Genomic DNA, 21211 nt, shown 5'->3' with positions numbered 1-21211 from the left:
TTCTTTAAGTTACAACTATAAGCACTAGGTTGGGAAGAACGACATTGTAGGTTCAGGACTTTGTCTTTCAAGATGTTCTATACGTTTGAACTAGTAACAATTATGCAGTGCTATGATCTTAACAGCTAGCATACTTGGATCCAATAACCAAGCACTAGAAATACAAGTGGCCTGTTTGAATTAATGTGAGTTCCTCCAGATAGTGAAACTGAGGCAAGGATCCCAAAGCAAGTAATTTACTGGAGAGGCAAAGGGCACATCAGTAGGGGTGTGAGGAAGTGAGATAGAGAAGGAAGGGAGCCAATAAACGCCGCTCTATTACACAGCTTTCACTATGAACCACAGGCTTGCACCTTGTGGAACAACTGTGAGCTCACATAAAATTTATAGCTCAGTTATACCATTAGGAAACAAGGGATCTGGGATATTCATCGATATTTCCAGTCAGTAACTTGTTGAGGACTGCTCCTGGAACCTTTAATTAATTCCCTGGCATTCAGACAAAGAAATAAAGATGCTGGCAGCTAGAAGTCAGGCTAAGCACTAGGATATTCAAGTGAGGGTATGGGTAGGACATCAATTGCATCTGTCACATCCTCTCATCCTCACTCTCAGTTACCGACTTGTGGAATTTGTGTTTCCTGTTTGCTCAACTTTAGGATCTGCCAGATTAAAGATCCTGATTCTACCAGTTGATACAGTAAGGGTTCCACCTAACCTAACGCCATGGCTGCCACCTCATCATTCATGATTCTTTTTGCCAGTAAATCTTGAGTGAAAAAGGGAATTACTATACTGGCAGTGGTAATTGACCCTACTTTTCAGAAGTAAAGTGGCCTCTATCTAATGGTGACAGGGAGGGGTATGTCTAGAATTCAGGGAAGTCACTAGGGCAGCTCCTGGTGCTTCCCCACCTGTAATAACCATGAATGGACAATATTAGCAATTACTACTTGACAAGAGGATGGCAAACAAGTGCTCAGACCCTCAGTGATTTCCCCATTAGGCAAGCAACCTAGACCAGCAGAAGTGATGCCTGAGGCTGACTGGAATCTGGAATGGTTGGCAGAGGAGGCAAAGAATATGATTATGGCTTTGGACCCAGCTGGAGGAGTGAGGAGTGTCCCTGTTATAAGTCTTGGTTTTGTTGTTGTGGCTGTATAGACAGATGAGAGAGGGAGAAATACAAGAAACTATGGTGTTAGTACTAAAAGTGTGTGGTGTAAATATGTATTGATATAGGCCACAAAAGGGAAAGTGTTAATGTGGTTGGAATAATCAAAATTTTGTTTTATTAATATAGGAAATGTTGTACAGATAAGATTCTTAAATAGTACCATTTACATGTTAGCTATTGTACTAGTTGGATAGTATCAAAACTTTACATTTTGTATATTTGACAAATACAATTATGCATGATCTGCTATCTGAAAAGGCTGAAAAGCTTTCCATTGGTATAGGTAAGTGAAGAGATCGTTCTAAGGTAGAGAAAAAACGAAAATCCTATTTTTTCTCTTCTCATATACTCTACCACTATTTTATTGTTCATAATCTTTGTGTACAAAATATCTTAATATTAATTTTTCCTCTCTGAATTATTATAGAATTCCTAGTAATCCAGCATAATATATTTTTATCTCTTTATAATAAATCAGTGTTCAAGTCATATTCTTTTATGTAGGACTAAATAGAAATGGGTCACTTTTAAAAGATTTTGCAGCTTTAAAGACTCCTTTCTTATGAATTATTCATACCTGATTTACTTGCTAATTTCCCCTCTCCAAAGGGGAACCAATATTCATTTATATAGAACTTGACACAGCCATCTGGCAAAATAACTAAATCAAGAATCACCTCCGGAAATACTTTTGACAAGAATTATTTCCTAGAATCATGTTGTAATGTTATTCAATCGGCCCCCATACATTTGGTACATGACATTGTGATTTCTGGATGTTAGTGCTCTCAAGTCTTTTCAGATTCCTGGCGACCCTGTGTACAGCAGAGCGGAACCCTGTCAGTCTTTTTCAGCCATCCTCTCACCTTCTGGGTTCTATATCAGACAATGCTCTGCTGATTTTCATAAGGTTTCGTGGCCAATTTTTTCAGAAGTAGGTGGCCAGTTCTTTGTCTGTCCTAGTCTGGAAGTTCTGCTGAAACCTGTCCACCATGAGTGACCCTACTGGTACTTGTAATACCAGTGACATAGCTTTCAGCATCACAGCAACACACAGCTGCCACAGTATGACAACTGACAGACGGGTGCTGTGATTCCCTGATTAGGAATAAACCTGGGCCACAGTGATAAGGGCTCTGAATCTTAACCACTAGAGCACCAGGGCTGGCATTGTGATACTAAATTCTAAAACACTGGTGACACACTCTCTCTCACCTTCTGTCTAACATGAGATAAAGGATAACTTAAAATTTTACATTAGGGTTTAATGTCCAATTTATAATTTCACATGTTCAAAGATGGTATTAAAAGAGCAAATAATAAGATTCATAAAATTCAATTTTGTTACCTTGTCTTGGGTTTGTGATGTATATTTCTTAGGTATATTTTAAAGCTGCCTCACAATTTTTCAAAACAGATGTGATATAAATTATAAGTACCTTAACATTTAATGTGTACAAGATTTTACAATGGAGTGATTTTAATAAATCAGAAGTCATCCAGATAGCATATGCTGAGGATTTACTGGATATGGAATACCTTACTAAGATCTGTGGAGAGATGGAAAAGAAGGGATTAATTTCTTCAAAAAACTAGACATGCAAAGATAAAATATAGTACCTTTGCCCTCAAGGAGCATATAGTCTAGTAAGAATGGTAGATAAGTACAAAATAGAGTATAAGAAAAGTTAAAAAGGAAATATGTACAGGAAGCTATGGTAACCCAGAGTACAGTTATGGCTCCATCTGAGCAGGTCAGGGAAGGTATCTGAGAAGAGTCTTATAGGACTACAAGTTGGCCAGGAAAAGAGATGGGAGAGTGATATTCAAGTCCGAGGATTTTCATGGCAAAGCCTTGGATTTATGAGAAAGAAGGCATATTTAGATCATAAGATGTCCTCTGATAGGACTGAGCATGGGAACCTGTTAGTGGATTAGTGGAAATGAGTCTGAGCAAGCAGGCAGGAGTGGAATTTCTTTGTAAGATTCCTCTATTACCTTCAAAAAATTATGTGATATTTGGATTCTTCTATCTAAAATTATCACATTTTGTTTTAATATAAAACTGGTTTTCCATGCAAATATTTGATTCAGATGGGAGATCCCAGATTTACCAAATTCTTTTATTGTTTCAAGTATACCCGTTATATCTCTAAATGCCTTTGTGAGTATGAGGAGAAAAATATAAAAGGCTCAAAATAAATGAGAACACTTAAGAGTCACTTGAGTTACATAAATGAAATGGGCTGTAATCATTGGTTAGTACTAGAAAATTTACCACCGAACCTTTCTGGCTATGTCTATATACTATGGAGAATTCCTTTTAGCTGAGTATGGTATAAATTGGGATTGCACTGTTGATTTCTTAGGCATTGCCTCAGTAACTCTAAATTAGTTCCAACCATGTACTTACATCATGAAAAGCTTTTTATATTCTAGGGAAAAAATACATATTATACTAAAAGAATAATAAAATTGCTGAAATGGTATTAGTTGCAATGTAATGCAATTCATTTTCTTTCTATTGTCAAAATACCAAAGTCCGCTATTGACAGGAAAGGATAAAAGTACATTCTATTCTCAGAATAAAGTCAGGAGTTGAACAATTTTTGTTGTTGCTGTTGACCAATGAACAATAGGCTTTTGAGAACATTTATTTTACTGAAAGAATAGAGTTTAGTCAAATCCATTGTGTCAATGAAAAACTAAAATATTTGTGAAAATGAATGAGGCCAGGAATTCAGGTATCCAGCCATTTTTTTCAACAAGCTGGTATTATGCTATTGGATTTTGTAACCAAAATGATCACCCTTTTGTATTTTCTCAATCAGTTAAAAGGATTGACCTTATGGTAGTTTATACCTCTTAAAACTGCAATAAAATATTCTCAAAGCCTATTTTCGAGTAAAGATGAAAATTCTTGATACAAATTTGCAGAATTGATGATATATATAGGATATCTATCTCTTGAGGTGAAATTTTATGTTTAAATATTTCCCTCATCTTTCCTTAGAAGAATATATTAGATGATAATTCAATTATTAAGATTTTTTTTTTTTTGGTAAGGAAGATTGGCCCTGAGCTAACATCTGCTGCCAATCTTCCCCCATTTTGTATGTGGGACGCTGTCACAGTATGGCTTGGTGAGTGGTGTGTAGGTCCACACCCGGAATCCAAACCTACGAACTTTGGGCCACCAAAGCAGAGCACATGTACTTAACCACTACACCACTGGGCCAGCCCCTTATTAAGATTTTTGAAATGGCATTAAATAAAATTTTTTATTTTGTATTGTCAGAATAAAAATGCACACTTGTATTAAATTACAGAAACATTGGTGCCTGAAGGGCCATTCTTGGAAACGTGAAAACCAAAAGAAGACCCAGAAGATGTTCTCTGTGCTGCTCTGATTCTTCTGAGGTCACTTTCAAATCCAGATAATTGATTGAATCCACCATTAAAGTCTTCCTAACCAATAGATGTCAAGACAACAATCTTATACCAGAACAAATTTTTTTTTTTTTTTTTTTTTTTTTTTGTGTGAGGAGGACCAGCTCTGAGCTAACATCCAATGCCAATCCTCCTCTTTTTTGCTAAGGAAGACTGGCCCTGGGCTAACATCCATGCCCATCTTCCTCTACTTTATATGGGACGCCGCCACTGCATGGCTTAACAAGCGGTGCGTCGGTGCACACCCGGGATCCGAACCAGCGAACCCCAGGCCGTCGCAGCGGAACGTGCGCACCCAAAAACTTGTGCCACCAGGCCGGCCCCCCAGAACCAATTTTTTACAACAACTCTATAAAACTTAGAGTTCATGTCATGAATGTGAATTGGTATTATATAAGACTACAATAATTGATTAAATAGCTATTTTCTTTGTCGTAATTGCACTTATTTGATCTTTCAATTTTCAATTTATTCAATCAAACTTTTGTCAACATTATCAAACTGAATAGTCCAGATGCCTAATTTCAATGTATATGAAGGAGAAATTAGCAATTTAATAGACTCACTTGCATTTTGTAGTACCTACAATAAGTGGTGAAAATAGAGCACAGCCTTCTCATTGATCTTTATGATTCAGGCTGTGATGACCCATGTAGAATAATATTATTCCACAAAAATGCAGGGATTAGGGTGTATACTCCTCGGGAAAAATAAGCATGCTTTTAGTTTCTTTACTGTGCACTAAAAAAATGGAGCTAGATAAATTGAGTGCAATTCTCATTTTATGACTAAGCAAGTTAGTATGATCATTCATATAGTCACTGATTTAGTCACAACTAACATCCTGATGGGCTTGCTGATGACCAGACACTGTGCTAAGGGCAATATGAAGTCAGATTAGACAGGAGATTCTGTAATTGGAGCTTATTTAAACTCTTCAAGCCTCAGTTTTCTAATCTGTAATATGAGATAGTTTTTCCTCTTCCTTAGTAATAAAGATGTTGGCAATCTTGACTATATTAAAAGTGGCTAAATTAGATGTATTCCTACACACTCAATATATAACTTTTTTCTCCAAATTTTTGAATCCTACAAAATAATTTTACCTGTGTCCTTAACTGAATAACATTTTCCACGTGCATTTGGAAAGAAAAAATTGGTTAATAGTATCACAAAATTTAACTTCAAATCCAGGGTAGGTAGATTCATAAGGGTTGGATAGTTACCTTGGCTATTTTTTGTTTAGAGGTAGGTAAACATGTTTCATATATGAAGTTAGAAATATTTTTTTCTGAGAAGCATCAGCTATTTCATTGGAATTGGGCCCCTACCTCCTCGGATAAGAAGGCAGATGCTTAAATCACTCTAAATTCACAGTACCTAGGTTTGTCCAATACTGACCCAGTTGTCAGTTGGGGCTTTAGACCAGACTTTATGGTTGAAAGTGGATAAAAAACTGAAAATAAACAGAGTGAGTCCTTACGACCCTTTGAATAAAATAATTCACACCTATGGACAAGACAAAACTACCAATGTATAGGGCACATTGACTCATAGATGGCTGTTTGAGTCATCCTGCTGGCTGATAATCAAAGCCTCCCAAGAGTAACCTGAATAAGACAGAAGAATGGACATATGAGCACTGGCGAGCAAAACAGATTGCAAACCTTTACTTCTGAGGTATCTGTAGCCCAGGTCACCATCAATGTCCAACAAAATAGACCCACATCCATAGAGCTGTTTCTTATTTCCTTTTGTCTCAGAATAGTAATAAAACTTTATCTAATTTAGTGTAAACACTAACAGGAATATGTCTGATATTTTGTGTAGCCTATAGATTGAAGGTTATCCCTAGAGTTACTCTGATCTTCTCTCTTCTGAATTCTTCGAAGTCTACTGTTTCTGAAATCTTTCTTATCATTTTACCAATTTCCATGCTCATCATCTTGTCTTATTTTCTCTATATTGCCATATCCCATCAATGGGTTTGATGACCCCACTAGTTATTAGTCAAATTTCACAAGAGAGGTATGTATCTCAAATCTGTCTTTGTAGTGTGTTGTGGTTCTCTTCATTGAGCATAGGATCCAGATTTTCAACTGCTTACTGCTAATTTCCACAATGACGTCCAAGTAGCATTTCAAATTCAGTCTAGAAATAAACTTAATATCTTAACCACTTCACCCAAGATCTTTCTCTTGTTTTTTTTTTTTTAACTCACTTAATAACATAAGTATGATGTGAATAACCCATATATCAGTAACTACAGGAACACTCCAACATCCATATATTCAATTCTTAAATATTAGACTCTCTAATTCCTAATTCTTCCTTGTCTACATATAATCTTTCCTAATTTTGCTTAAATTATTTGCCTGAAATCTAATTTAGATCCCATATTACAACTAGACTCTATTATCCTGGAATACTGGGTTATGTTCCTTAATATATCCTCAACTTTTGGCACTGTCCCAGACACACAGTTAAAAGGTCATACGTGCTATTTTAACAAACTAATCTTTCTGTCTTCCTTATATACTTTTAGTGTCAAGGAAAAGATTAAATCTTAATGCTTGGGGCAGGCCCAGTGGTGCAGCGGTTAAGTTTGCGCTCTCCGCTTCCGCAGCCTGGGGTTCGCAGACTCAGATCCCGGGCGCGCACCAACACACAGCTTGTCAAGCCATGCTGTGGTGGCATCCCACATAAAGTAGAGGAAGATAGGAATGGATGTTAGCCCTGGGCCAGTCTTCCTCAGCAAAAAAAAGAGGAGGATTGGCATTGGATGTTAGCTCAGAGCTGATCTTCCTCACACACACACACACAAATCTTACCGCTTCATATTTTGCCCCAAAAGAAGGAAAAAAAAAAAAAGAATTTAAAATTAACATTTTGGGATCTCTTTCTTGACTGCTAAGTATGAAATGACCCATTAATGGAACCACCAATGATTTTGTAAGAATAAGTAAGGAAGGAATGAAAAGAGTAGATGTGAAAGGAGAATCTACCATCCACACTCAAAAAATAATTTTTTGTAATCTTTCTGGGGAAAGATTATAAGATTGTCCCATAACAACAGTTTGTTATTAATAGACGTTGAAGATATTGCCTCAGATGAGTCAATGAATGCATATCTTCTGATTTCAATTTTGAATAGACCTCATCACTCATAACTTACTCAGCACTTTTATGAATGCTCTAAATATGAAAGATGTATTTATAGGCAATGTGAGAGAATTCATCTTCTCTTTATTTTAATTAAGAAAGCCAAGTAGAGATTAAATTAAATCTGATTTACATGACATGTTACTTGCTACATCTTGAACAAGGCACACAAACAAAATGTGGTCTTAGAAAAGGACCAGATTGTCATTTTCCAAAATAAAGGAACAGATTAAAGTGTGACAGCAGTCAAACCCTTTAGCACTTTAGTAACAAAACTGATCTTGTCCTTTAAAGACAATTCATTAGAGTTTGAACTGACATCACATTTGCTCTGGCCGGTGCTTCTGTTCCTTCTTCGGTAAGAAAACATCTACTACTGCCAGCCAGTTTCAGACATTTCTTACCCGTTTATCTCTTCCCCAACATGCCCTTAACCACTTCAGAGCTGATTCGATCTTATCCTCAAAAGATGTCCTTTCCTCTCAATACCAGGTTAATACTTCCCCAGTATTCATAAGGAGAGTTGCTCCGGAGACATCTGGTGTGATGGATGGAAATAGACCAGGACTCCAGGGCTAATGGAAAATCTAATAGGAATCCTGCCTCCCTGGAGAAATATAGTTTTATGATAATACAATATAATGAATTGTATTACATTGAATGATGTAATTATAATTGATTATATGATTATATTATAATATAATTATGTTGTATATAATGATATAATATAATATAATTGAATGATATAGCTACTTTTTTCCTTTTAATATATCATGTGGTATATTCTGAGAACGGACCCAAACTTACTGAGTGAAAGCCTTCTGGGAGCAAAATCTCTGTAGTCAACCAGTGGTTTCAAGGGCATACTCCAAACCTTGGAGATGTACATTGAGGGCATAACCTTTTGGGAAGGGGAGCAGGACTCCTGGCAGATTATTAGCTTCATACTTTGAGGGAGCTTTCAACACATCTTGAATATTGACTTAATGGTCAAGCCTGGTGGGTTAAGCAAGCAACAACAACAACAACTCTGAAAACTTTGAGGGGCATGGAGGACATTTCTTCCCCACTCCTGAAGCTCATTAGCATTTCGCTTCTGACTTATCTCCTGTCCCACATTCTCTCTGCCCTGGGAGAGTGGAATCACCAATCTGACTGATGAGTGGAAGGAGAAGCTCGGCCTGCATAGCTCTGCCCTCTCATGTTTCTCCCTCTGGGAGTGAGCTGTCTTAAGGAACACACAGTCTACTCTGCTCCTCCAGGGTAGGTCAATCTGTCTAATTTAGGGGATCACTATTGGGAAGCTCACTTACTCACAGACGTAAGTGGCATTCTCCTATGTCCCTTTATCAATAAAAAAGAAAATATTTTTCGCCTCTGTCTTATTTCTCAGTTGGTTCAGAACTACGGCAGGTAAGATTTAAGCATGAGATTTTGGGAGCTCTCAAATTCAAGTTTCTTAATATCTTAAAACTTCCTTCTAGTGCTAAAAACAACACAGATACTGGGCATTAAATGAGCTAATGCCTGTAAAGTGCTTAGTACATTAGTACGCTACTTAGTACACGGTCATACTCTTTTTTCTCCTTTACCTCCAGGTCCTACTTTTCCTGCTGCTACTAAAGCAACTACTACTACTTCTACTACTATTACTACTACTGTTGTTGCTGCTGCTGCTACTACTACTATAGAGACTACTATTAGTAGTACTACCAGTATTCCTACGTATTGTGTAGGCAATAGGAAAAATGAAAAAACAATCCAAGAAACGTATTATCAACAACCATCAACTCTTCTCTTTCATTAGATTTTCACAGAGAGCCCTATAGTCTTAAACTCTTGTGGCTTTACAACATTTGTGAAGTTGTTATTGAACACTGAAAACTGCTAATGATTCTAAAGACGGAATTATCTCCTATTGCTATTAACTTGTTCTGCACCTCTTAGCAGGTAACTTCACTGAGTCTGTATAGAAGGGAAATGGTAAACAGTTCCCCTCATGAATAATTCTCATATACGGGAGTACTGGATTTGTAAACGGCTGATGGCGTGTCTCCTTAGGCTGAATATCCTAATATAGTTTTTTCAACCCTTATAAGGGCTGCTCAAGCCAGAGCACGGGTACAACGAAAACTTAACTGTCTTGAATGAGGATATGAGATATATTTCTCTGCCATTGACTGGGATAATCCTCCCTTATTGAGTTTAGTAGAAATCAGAGTTATAGAACTGCTCCCTGGAACAATCACATCAAGACTATAGGTTTGTTTTTCATAATGAAAAAAAAATCTTCCTTCTGAATGAGTCACAACATTCTAAAATTCTCTTGCTATGAAATATAATAAATCTTTCTATGTTTGGAATCCAGAAAGGTCACAAAAATTCCATATTCAAAATCTACTTAAAGAAAAGCGTGATGAATGCCAGTCCTGGCCCATTTCTCCCCATTTTCTGTAGGCACAGGAAGGAAATCTCTGCTCCACAGGGCAGTTCTTGTGGGCCCTCATCTGACACAGTGGTGATTTGATAATAACAGAATTCCGAAAATACCTGCTTTTAGCTCCATCACCGTGTTCTGCAGCCGCATGTAGATGGTACAAATAATTTCTGAACGGCTTTTTAAAAGGCACTGAAAGGGCTTTAGCTACATTTGTGCCCCTGGGAATTCCATCTACATCCCTCCTTCCCAAATGGAATCAGTTTTTATGGACTCCTGTCCACAAACTAGACTGCTTTTATTTTATGTTATTTTTTAAAATTTAAAGTGTAGGAATGTGCTATTACTTGTTCTTTAATCATTTGTTTGTTGGAAGGGCTCATTTGTCACAACCCAGAGCTACAATATAAATTGTGTCTACATAGAAGAAACAAATTAGTTGGTCCCAAACCGTGGATAATACACATTGAGGGAGCATGAACTTTTAATTTGGTGGGGGGTCTTGACACAAAGATGAGAACTGACTGCATGTTTGGAAAGGAATAAATGTTGACCTTTGAATTAGCCTCGGAGGGGTATATCAATGTGAAAACTCTCTTATGTTTTCATGAAAAATGCTGAGGAACGAGCCATTAAATAACTTACAGAATAGGTTAGACAAAACGTTTTAAACTGGGCATGATTGTTTAATTTTACAGTGGATCACTCTGTATTACAACAGGGGACCATCTATAGAAATGTCCTTTCAGTTGTCTTAAATTGGAAGCTGGGCGTCTGTCTAGTTGGTATTTGTACTATGTCTGGATTGTAGATTATCAGTCCAATCTTCTCTCTTGCCTCGTGACTTTTCTTACCTTTCACAAGTCTCTTGTATCCTAGTTTTTTGAATGCTCCATAACCCACTCATAAATCAATGGGTTGTTTGCTAGTGCATTTTAAAATACAAGAAACTTTGTGAACAGAAAGCTTGTCCCGGCCATGGAGCTTGTACTGTACCTTTATGTAATTTTGTATGTCTGGTTATCTCAACCTTCAGCTACTTAACGCCAATGAATGACAAGCACAGTGAACAGTTTTGCTGACCTCTCCCAACGTGATTCTATTATTTTCCTAAAATTAAAAAAAAAAAGAAAGGTGTCACCACCATAAATTTTAATGCCGGAGCAGCATGCTTTCCAGAATTTTGCTAAAATGAAATTAAAATCTATTAAAATTATGCTATGGTTATATCATTTAGATATTCTGTCTCATAAGTAGCCAAGTTGGATGTTTCCCTTGATTTATAGAATATGAATAAAGATAACACAGAGCATATAGCATGAGTTATTTGTACAATTAAATTTTCCAACTGCCGTGGTAAGGAGGTGGCACAATCTTGCTATTCAGCATTTGATAAATGGTAAGCTACTAAAGGCCCATTTAATAAATTTGATATTTATCTATGCAAAGCTCTCTTTCCCACTTGTTTGACTGTATTTTACACTGAATTTGCAGGCTGACTAAATAAGTGGGTTTGTTCAGCATCCTATAGAAGGTGTCTCAGTTCTGTTGGTTCAGAGGAGTGCATTACTCTTCTATCTTATTAGGATAAAGTTTATTCATAAAGGGATACATGTTTGTTAATAGTCAGAGCCCTGGGATAGCTGCAGAATACAAAGATGATTAAAACATGTTTTTCCATAAAATTTATTAAGTTTTAACTAATGTGTTCTAATAATTCTAATCATTATTGGTTTAATAAAAGTGCACTTCAGCTGAAAAGTACAAACAACGGGACTGTGTATATAGCTGTGATATAAAGCGTACGTAAATGAGTGGTGCGATAATGTCTTCAAGTAGCTCAGAGGAAAGGTGAGTTCTATCCAGGAAAGCTGCGTGTAGAGGATGGTGCTTATGGATCAGTAGTGTTTCTATTTCTTATGATGATGATACGAGAGGAGTGTAGCCACAACCCAAGAATTTGCATGTGAACGAAGACCAAGTCATACAAATTCTATTACTTCAAGTACTATAATAGACATTGCACCCTTTGGAACTGATGAAGTGACTGAATCATTTGTGCCCAAAAACATAGATATGACCTTCTTAATTATCATATATATGGGTATTCGAATTTCTTTTTATAGATACTCAGGTGGCTTTATGCTACTAGAGGGAAAAACACTAAATGCGCTCAAGTTGGTTATTTTTAACATATAGCATCAATTACGCTATATGGTTATACAGACAATTAGAAATCTTGCAAGCTTAAAAATAAATTTAGCTCAGCCATCCACAAATACTTAAACTCCATTTAACACGTGATGTTATTCATCAAGAATAAGCCACTAGGAAAAGTGCTAGTCAATATGTGCCAATTTTGCCAATAAATATATAAATAATTGCACCCTCTATTCTTACTTCCTGATTTTTTCAGCCAAGAAATGGCTGGGACTCAGCCTCTTCTTATCTGCAGTCACCACCTCACATCACAAATTAAAAAATCCTATTTTCAGTATTTGGCAGTTAAGGTATTTTGGAAAAAATTCATTTATCCAAACCTGCAAACCCCAGGCCGCTGAAGCGGAGCACGTGAACTTCACCACCACGCCACCGGGCCAGCCCCTAAAGAGACACATTTTGGGGTGGCTACTTCTGATCCCCTATACAGTTAACTCTTTCTTCTTAAACAATTTAAAAATTGTCTTTAGATATCAATAAAAACAAACATCCTGACAAAGCTCCCCCTATAAAATGTTTAAAGCTCAAAACAGAAGTTCATTTTAAGTCATTTAACAGCAGCATCTTTTCATATTTGATTATAAAGTTTTATTTTTTGATTTGTGACTTCAAAATATACTGTTCATATCCCATTAGTATATATCCGGCTTTCTAATAACTCCCTGAAGACTTATATTTTCTTATTCTTATTTGATGAATCATTATCAATAGATTTGATCAATGTGAATGTGCTCTAACATACACTGCCCCAGAGAAATAGTGGCTTAATTAAATGCTGACTTGGATGAAGGTGTTAACATCTTTTAGCTTCCAATGTCATTTGTTGGCAATGAGTTCTAATGCGCTTGCTTTCTACAGAAAATTACTCAGAGTGTTCTCGATGATATTAATGTTGAATCATTTATTTATCTTGTATTTGAGTATTATTTCTTCAATCTAGTCAGACATAAAATAAAAAGATAAAGAAAACAAAATAATAATAGCCAGGATTTAGACTGGAATCTTGAATTCTTTCTCTGCCATTATTTTCTATACTTTACTGGGAAAATGGAATTTAACAAAATAATGGGCTGGATTCCTCCTCCTGGTCCCACCTTGAGATAACAAGAGCTCGCCACAGTCAAAGATAGAACATCACTGTTTCTGAGGTTGAATTGACCTTGCCTGGGTGGAGGAGACCAAACTACTACTTCTGAAAAAAATATACAGTCTGTTTGGCAAAATGTCTTTCCCTTGAAAGAATGGAGCAAATGTAAAACCAGGAGTCATTTTATTCCTTTTTTTTCTTGTGGGTTTTGCTTCCTAAAAAGAATCTTATTTAGTCTGTAAAGAAACCCATATCATCCAATATTATTAAAAAATATTTAGCAATGTTTATCACTGTATAAAATGTCACAAGATTTATTCCATAAGGTGCATCATTTCCATGAAGAATCTATTTTGCAAGAATTAAAGTCTTATAAAATTTTAAGAAGACAATATCAGAATCATCATTTTGATCTCTTTCTTTTACACCTCTGCAAACTATTTTTTTGATTTTGATTCCATTCCTTATTTTTTATTCCTTCTCAAATATTTAGAGTACTCACCAGTTTTAGAGAATTTATGTGCATTTTAGGGCTTTGAGAAAAAATTTTTATTCTTGTGTGTCTTCTGTTTTCCAAGGTATTTCTTCAGGGCTGTATTCTCATGGTAGTTGAACCAAAGTGGGTAATAAAGTCAGGAGGCAGTATCATTTAGCCTACCTGGCTTAACCTCTCAACATTTGGCCTTGCAAATTTCTAAAGAAGTAATTACACAATTTATACCAAATTGGAGGAGGAGGGGGAGGTTGCTGGGCCACCCAAACGGGTTCAAAAGACAGCAAGAAAAAATAATTCTATAATGTGTCAATATTTTCCCCCATTATTTTTTATCTTGTTACAGTTGAAAATCCATCATGCAAATTGCGGCTGTACTGTCTTGATGCCTCGAAATCAAACGGAATTTTTGGTTTTCATCAATAGGAAATGTAAGCAATTTCCTAAGTGCTACAAGGGGAGCAGTCGTCTCTGTCGAGGGCCTAATTGATTAAGATCTAGTTCAGTACTTACAGTTTCAACAGACACAATGTAATGAAAAGCTTTAATGAAAAAAGCAAGGGAAGGGGGTCTCCAGGGTCAAAAAGTCAAATAAATCAGGGAAATCATGCCTACAGTATTCTGTTCTCTGAGATTCACAATGTAGATTAGCCTATTAAAGCCTAACACACAACACACAATAGGTGACGACAGATGATGGAGATAGATAGATAGATAGATAGATAGATAGATAGATAGATAATTGATAGATAGATAGATATAGACAAATGTTCTGCAGAATTGACTTTGGGAAATGGTGATCTTGTCACACACTAGGGAATCCCCTTCTGAGTGATCTCCAGTCTGATCCGTGAGCAAATATAATTGAGATAGAGTTTTTCAAGAGAGTTGAATATTCATACTACTCCATATTCCCAAATGAATGAGTTCTTCATTTTGAAGTTGCAAAAATTAATTGTAAAATATATTTGTTTTTCATGTCTTCTCCTTGTCCTGGGAAATGCAGTGCTCTTTTAACTACTATAGCATAGAATATTGTGCTTTAAATATATATTTATAGTATTATATAAAAGCAAATAACATCTACTCATATATTCCATATTTTGATCAAAATTATTGCTATATCCTATAAATTCCTTACTCAAAAAGAAGATTCAAAAGAGTCCAAAGATAATTAACTTTGATTTTTTGAAGAGTATTTTCAGATGATCTATATATTATTATCATATATAAATTGCTTCACTCTGAAACATCACATAAAACAAATTATATTTCATTCTAGCTATTTGTCTTTTTTCAGTCAAATGGGGATTTGAAAATAATATTACTCAAAAATCCTTACTTGGCACGATCAATTCCATGAAAAATGATTGCATTTTCAAAAATATTGATTCTCTTGTGTGTAAGCAATTTAACAAAAAAGGAAATCCAAGATTTTCCATTACAATACTACAAACAATTTTTTTTTAACTTTGGAGAAAATTCTTCTCTAACAAAGAATGCTTTTTATAAATTTATCTTTAATTTAACTTTGTTGGCAAACTTATCCAATAAACTGGGTCACATATTACTAAAGACAGTATATAGCATGCTCAGACTGAAATAAATACTTTTGTTGTGGTATTCTGTGTTTCGCCTCCTTTGATACCTGAAACATGAGATAGTATAAGCCAGGTAGAGTCTACTCTGACCATGTGTCTCAATAACTCGGCTAAAACCTGGCCTTTGTTGAGCGAGGATGACTGAACCAACTGATATTATTTTACTAGATATGAACTTAAGCAAAAGCAAATACATCAAACCACAAAGGATATACAGTGTGTTCTAATGTATATTTTCATTTCCTCTTTGCTAAAACATCATTGAGAATCTTTAAACAAGTTGGCCAAGAAAAATGTGTTTCTTGCCAAGTTTCTTCTCATTGTATTGTCCAAGTTTTGCTGATCATCAGTATGTCCTATACCATCTCCTCTGGGATTGATTCACTTACTTGTTTGGCAGCCATTACTTGCAGATCAGTCTCATATTTTGCTAATGGATTTCTCAGAGATCTTCTCAATTATACCAAGCCATTGTGAATTGATTCCCATGGAGATTTGTTCCACCAACATCTCCACGAACCTCAAGGACCTCTCTAATCTGCCCACTCATGCCCTATGTCACAAAAAATGCAGGCATCTAGGCTATGGCCTTGAGGAAGGTTATATCCACTTCTTCTGTTAGCTAACAGTGCTGCCCAATTGGATTCCAAGCTAAAAATAGGTCTCTTATTGATGGAATTATGGGTATGAAGGCACTTCCTGTGTAACACCATTAACAGCTCTCAAATGGCCACCAATCAAGATTTTCCTTTTTAATAATTTCCAATCTTGTTTAACAATTTCTTGTGTAGGTTGTATTATTATTGAGAAGATAACTGAACCATATTCTTCCATTTCCTAAGCAGCTACTTCTTATTGCCAGTGAGGCACTTTTAGAAGCTCTAAAAGTTCTATCAGTTTTGCCACATTAGGGCAATAAATGCTCTTGAGTGAGGCATGATTTACTAATCCCTAATTCATGGAAGTAAGTATTCAGCATTTGACTTTCATAAACCCTTTTTCTTTATACTATTCCTAATAATGCCTCTGGCATGTCCAGATTAATGATCAGTACCATTTTTTGTCCGTTGGTTCTTTTACTAATCTGTAAACCTCTCTAGTAGGCTTAAGTCACTTGTAACTGGGTCACTTGGCTGTCTTCTTCTCTTTGAAATTCTAACACAAAGCCCAGTGTCTTCTTCACAATTGATACTTTAAAACGTGTGTTGAATGATTGCCGTAATTCAGTGTTCTCATACTGTAGTCATTTGTACACTATTAGCCTTCATTTAAATATGCTTTATTTAGATTTTGAATTTGACCATGAAGTCCATTCCTGAAAAGTAATAACTGAGCAAAATATGTTAACAAAAAACAACAAAACGTGTTCAGAAAAAAAATGCTTTAGGAACATTGAAGAGTTTTCATTGATGCTGAAGAAAAGTCACTTCTCAGCCTTTTTAATTATTTGGAATGAACATTTCTACTGTCTATACAAATATCTGATAGAATAAAACTTCATAGTCATATATATAAGAAAACTCTCTAACAATATCATCTTAATATATTAGGAAAATACTGCCATAGATAAGGATCAGTCCTCCTCGTTCAACCAATTGTATAAACTAAGCACATTTCAGCATAGCTTCTATAGGTTAATTTCAATAATTTACAAATAGTCTTTTCAACTTCAGTAGCTATCAACATGGTTTTACCAAATTTAACATGTATTGTATATTGGTAATCAGCACTATCCCTTCCTTTCTAAGCTTGTCCCTGTACTGCAGGGGCTGGAAGACTGGAAATTACATTTTCCAGACTTGCTCAATAGAAGGATTCTGGGTTAGATTCCATGTGCAAGATTTGGAAAGAGGAAGAGAAGTAGAACCATTGTTGTTCCAACAAGAGTTGGGGAGCCCTATGAACTTTGGCAGTTAAATAAGAACGAGGTTTGCCAGGGTGTCTCTGCATCCTCCTATAAATCACTCACTTCAGGGCTGCAGACAGCTACAGTCACGGGGGGTATTTCCCTGCTGTTTTTGTAATTTGTTATTTCCTCAACAGCAGTATGGGCTTCCATGATCTAATGCACTCAGCCTTAGGACAGTTTTATAAGTCTCCAATGCCCTGCTTTAAATCCCTTCCTGCTTAAAATACGTTAGAGCAATATCTGTTTTCCTAAGCAAACCCTAACTTACAGGACACCTAAAGGAAGCAGGGTCCAGATCTTTTATAATATCCAGCCCCCTACCTGCAGCAGAAGAAAAACAGTTTCTCACTGTTAACTTACTTAACCCTGGTCTATTTTCTCCTTAACAAACTGGCAGGCTGGTAAAAGACAGTGGGTATTGATAATATATTTTTTTGGGGAAAATCCCCCATCTGAGTATTGGTCTTTGACTCGCTTTTTGAGAATAACATCCTTCCTGAGCCCATTCTAAAAAACCTTCTCAACTTGCTACAACTAGATATAATCACTGAAAACCTTCATGCCAAATACTATGGAGAAGTAATTACAAACAGAACTTTTAAGACATTTTTTACAAGTTAGGAAGAATAGAGGCATAGTGAATATAATGCATGTATGTACTATGTACACATACCAGAAGCTAGGGAAGAGACAGTGAGAATTGAACAGAGTGATATAGACAGAGAAACACGTCAAAAACCAAAAGTCCAGAGGCAAGAAGGGTGCGTGAATTAGGCAGAAAGCCTCACTACACAAGGCAGCATGAACACATCTGCCTGGCTCTTGCAGGAAGGTTATGGGTGTGGAGGGGCATATGTCCATGCTGGATTAAGAGAGGAATCAGGGGCCGGCCCCGTGGCTTAGCGGTTAAGCGCGCGCTCTCCGCTGCTGGCAGCTGGCGTTTGGATCCCAGGCGCGCACCGACGCACCGCTTCTCCGGCCATGCTGAGGCCGCATCCCACATACAGCAACTAGAAGGATGTGCAGCTATGACATACAACTATCTACTGGGGCTTTGGGGGAAAAATAAATGAATAAATTAAAAAAAAATTAAAAAAAAAGAGAGGAATCAGGTTTCATTAAAGATGCTGAAGAAAATTGTTCTATCTTCAATAGTAAATTAATTGGACACTGTTTATACTCATAGATTTCATTAGTAGAGCTGAGTTACTTTGTAATTCAAGTGTGAAAGACGACCTTTTCTTTAGAAAATGCTTCTGGTCTTAAATTTCTAATAAAAGATTCTCTCGTGTAAATGATCGTATATTCTGGGAGCAAATTAGCTTTAGATCTCCAAAAGGTACTATTAATGTGAAATAGTCTACTCTCAGAAAGTTAAATATCTTTGCAACAGAATGACCAATCAAGGAGGAATAAATTAAATATTACTTTTTTCATAAATGAAACTCTTTATATATCATCCATAAATTGGTCTACTTATGAGAGTTTTTTAAATACTAATTCTTAATAATTATCTTTTTACTTTTTTGTGTGTGTGTGAGGATGATTAGCCCCGAGCTAACATCTGTCGCCAATCCTCCTCTTTTTGCTGAGGCAGATTGGTGCTGAGCTAACATCCGTGCCCATCTTCCTCTATTTTATGTGGGACACCTGCCACAGCACGGCTTGATAAGCAGTGCGTTGGTCTGTACCCGGGATCTGAAACTGTGAACCCCAGGCCGCCGAAGCAAAGCACGAGAACTTAACCACTATGCCACTGGGCGGGCCCTGTATTCTTTTTACTTTTAATTACATGGAATAAGTTTCTTTTGAATTGAGAATAGACCGTATTTAATATTTTATGTCAGGGTCTGTGACTATTGGGTAAATATAAAGTAATAGTTCAACAAATAGCTAACTGTAGTTCACACTTTTAAGACTCTGTAAAATGTTTATTCCTTTGGAATAATTTGATATGCATACAGCAAAGTGAATAGATATAGGGCACCTTCAAATCTAACTTAAGGTATTATTTAATAATTAACCAGCACTTAAGTTGCGGAATATGCCAAAATATTATAAAAGAATATACAAACTTACAGAAATTTGGTACCAAGAAACATTTTACCTACAGTTTAGAAAGTTAAGGCCAATGCTTTTTTCTTTGTATAGCGTAGAGTTTGCTTCACTTACCTTAAGGAAGAAAAGCTCTGCATTTGAGGTCAGCCTAGTGGGCTCAGAGCAAGACGAAAACAGGTCTTATATCGATTTCTACTGAACACTTGTAGAAAGATATGTCTGTACATTCATTTAATAAATTAATAATAGCAATAATAAGCATTTATGAAATATGAACTAGCTACTTTATCACAAAGCAAGAAAGGTGCTCAAAACATTATGTGAGCTTATAGGTATCAATTTAAGCTTTGTGGTTTATTCAAAAGAAAGTAAAGTCTGAGATGAGTCTTTGAATAAAATATTTTCAATTGAAGAAGAAAGTAAATCATAGTGGAAATGTCAATAATAAACTATTTAAAACTTCAGATGAAAGGAAAGACATTTAACTAGTTTAATACATACTAAATTTGGATTCAACAATACATCTCTGTGTGTATACATTTCAAAGCTGTTTTGACCTCTCTCCTCTCCTCCCAGCATGTTATTTATTTTATTTAACAACTATTTATATAGCACTTCCTATGTGCCAGTTACTGTTTAAAGTACTTTACCAATATTAACTCATTTAATGACATGAGTTCTATTCAACTCTTAGTTCAATTATTCTACAATTATCTTTCTTTTCTTCATGATTATAAAAAGTAATAACGACCTGCTGTAGACATAATCTTAAACCCAAGTATGAGTTCATCATGGAATGCACTTTACATAATACTCCTTGCTATACTGTAGTCTGTTTCTGTGTTGGTATCCATGAAATTTCTGTGTGGAGAGTTGACCTTGCTGGGGCAGTCTGCAAGGACTTCCTTAAGCAGAGTACCAAGTCTAGGGCTTGGACTTCCTCCAGTCCTTCCTTTGATTATAGTTTTCCACCAGCGCCTCTTGGCCAGACCCCTAAATTGCATGTAGCACATCAAACAAATATATCTGTATCAGCATTTCCCAATTCTCATCTCACTGAACACACTAGTCTTGAGGGATTCTCTGAGAAACAAACAAAAAACAATTTAAAGGTGGCATAATATTAGCAACAGTTTTGTTAGCTATTCTGCTGGAATATGAATTCTCAATGCCCTGAGAAATCTGGCTGTTCCAAACATATTTAACGAAAAAAATCCCCTCCCCACCTTATTTTTAAATTAACACCCTTACAAATTCTGAACGACTAGTGCTCTAGAGAAGATGTGATGAGCAACAATGGTCTACACCAGGCTTCAGAAAAAAAGTTTGGTTTATTGGCTGCCCTTTTTTTTTTTTTTACCAAGGCAATGGTGAGGGCTTTATTTTCCAGTGTTCTATCATCAAGACTTCCTGCTATGTGAGAAGTCATATATTTTACCTGATAAAAAATGCAGTTGCAAAGCTCTAAATAAATCAGAAACTTTTTTCAATACCACTATTAATGCATAGCAAAGAGTAGTCCAGGGTAAAATATAACTACTTAAGCATTTCATCCAGTTTTTATTTTGTCCAGGTCCACATATAGCCCAAGTACAAAAACAAAAAGGAAGTTATTTA

This window comes from Ceratotherium simum, chromosome 18 (assembly GCF_057802395.1).
Source record: "Ceratotherium simum simum isolate JZ-2026a chromosome 18, ASM5780239v1, whole genome shotgun sequence".
NCBI lineage: Eukaryota > Metazoa > Chordata > Mammalia > Perissodactyla > Rhinocerotidae > Ceratotherium > Ceratotherium simum.
Note: the sequence above shows the minus strand (reverse complement) of the source record.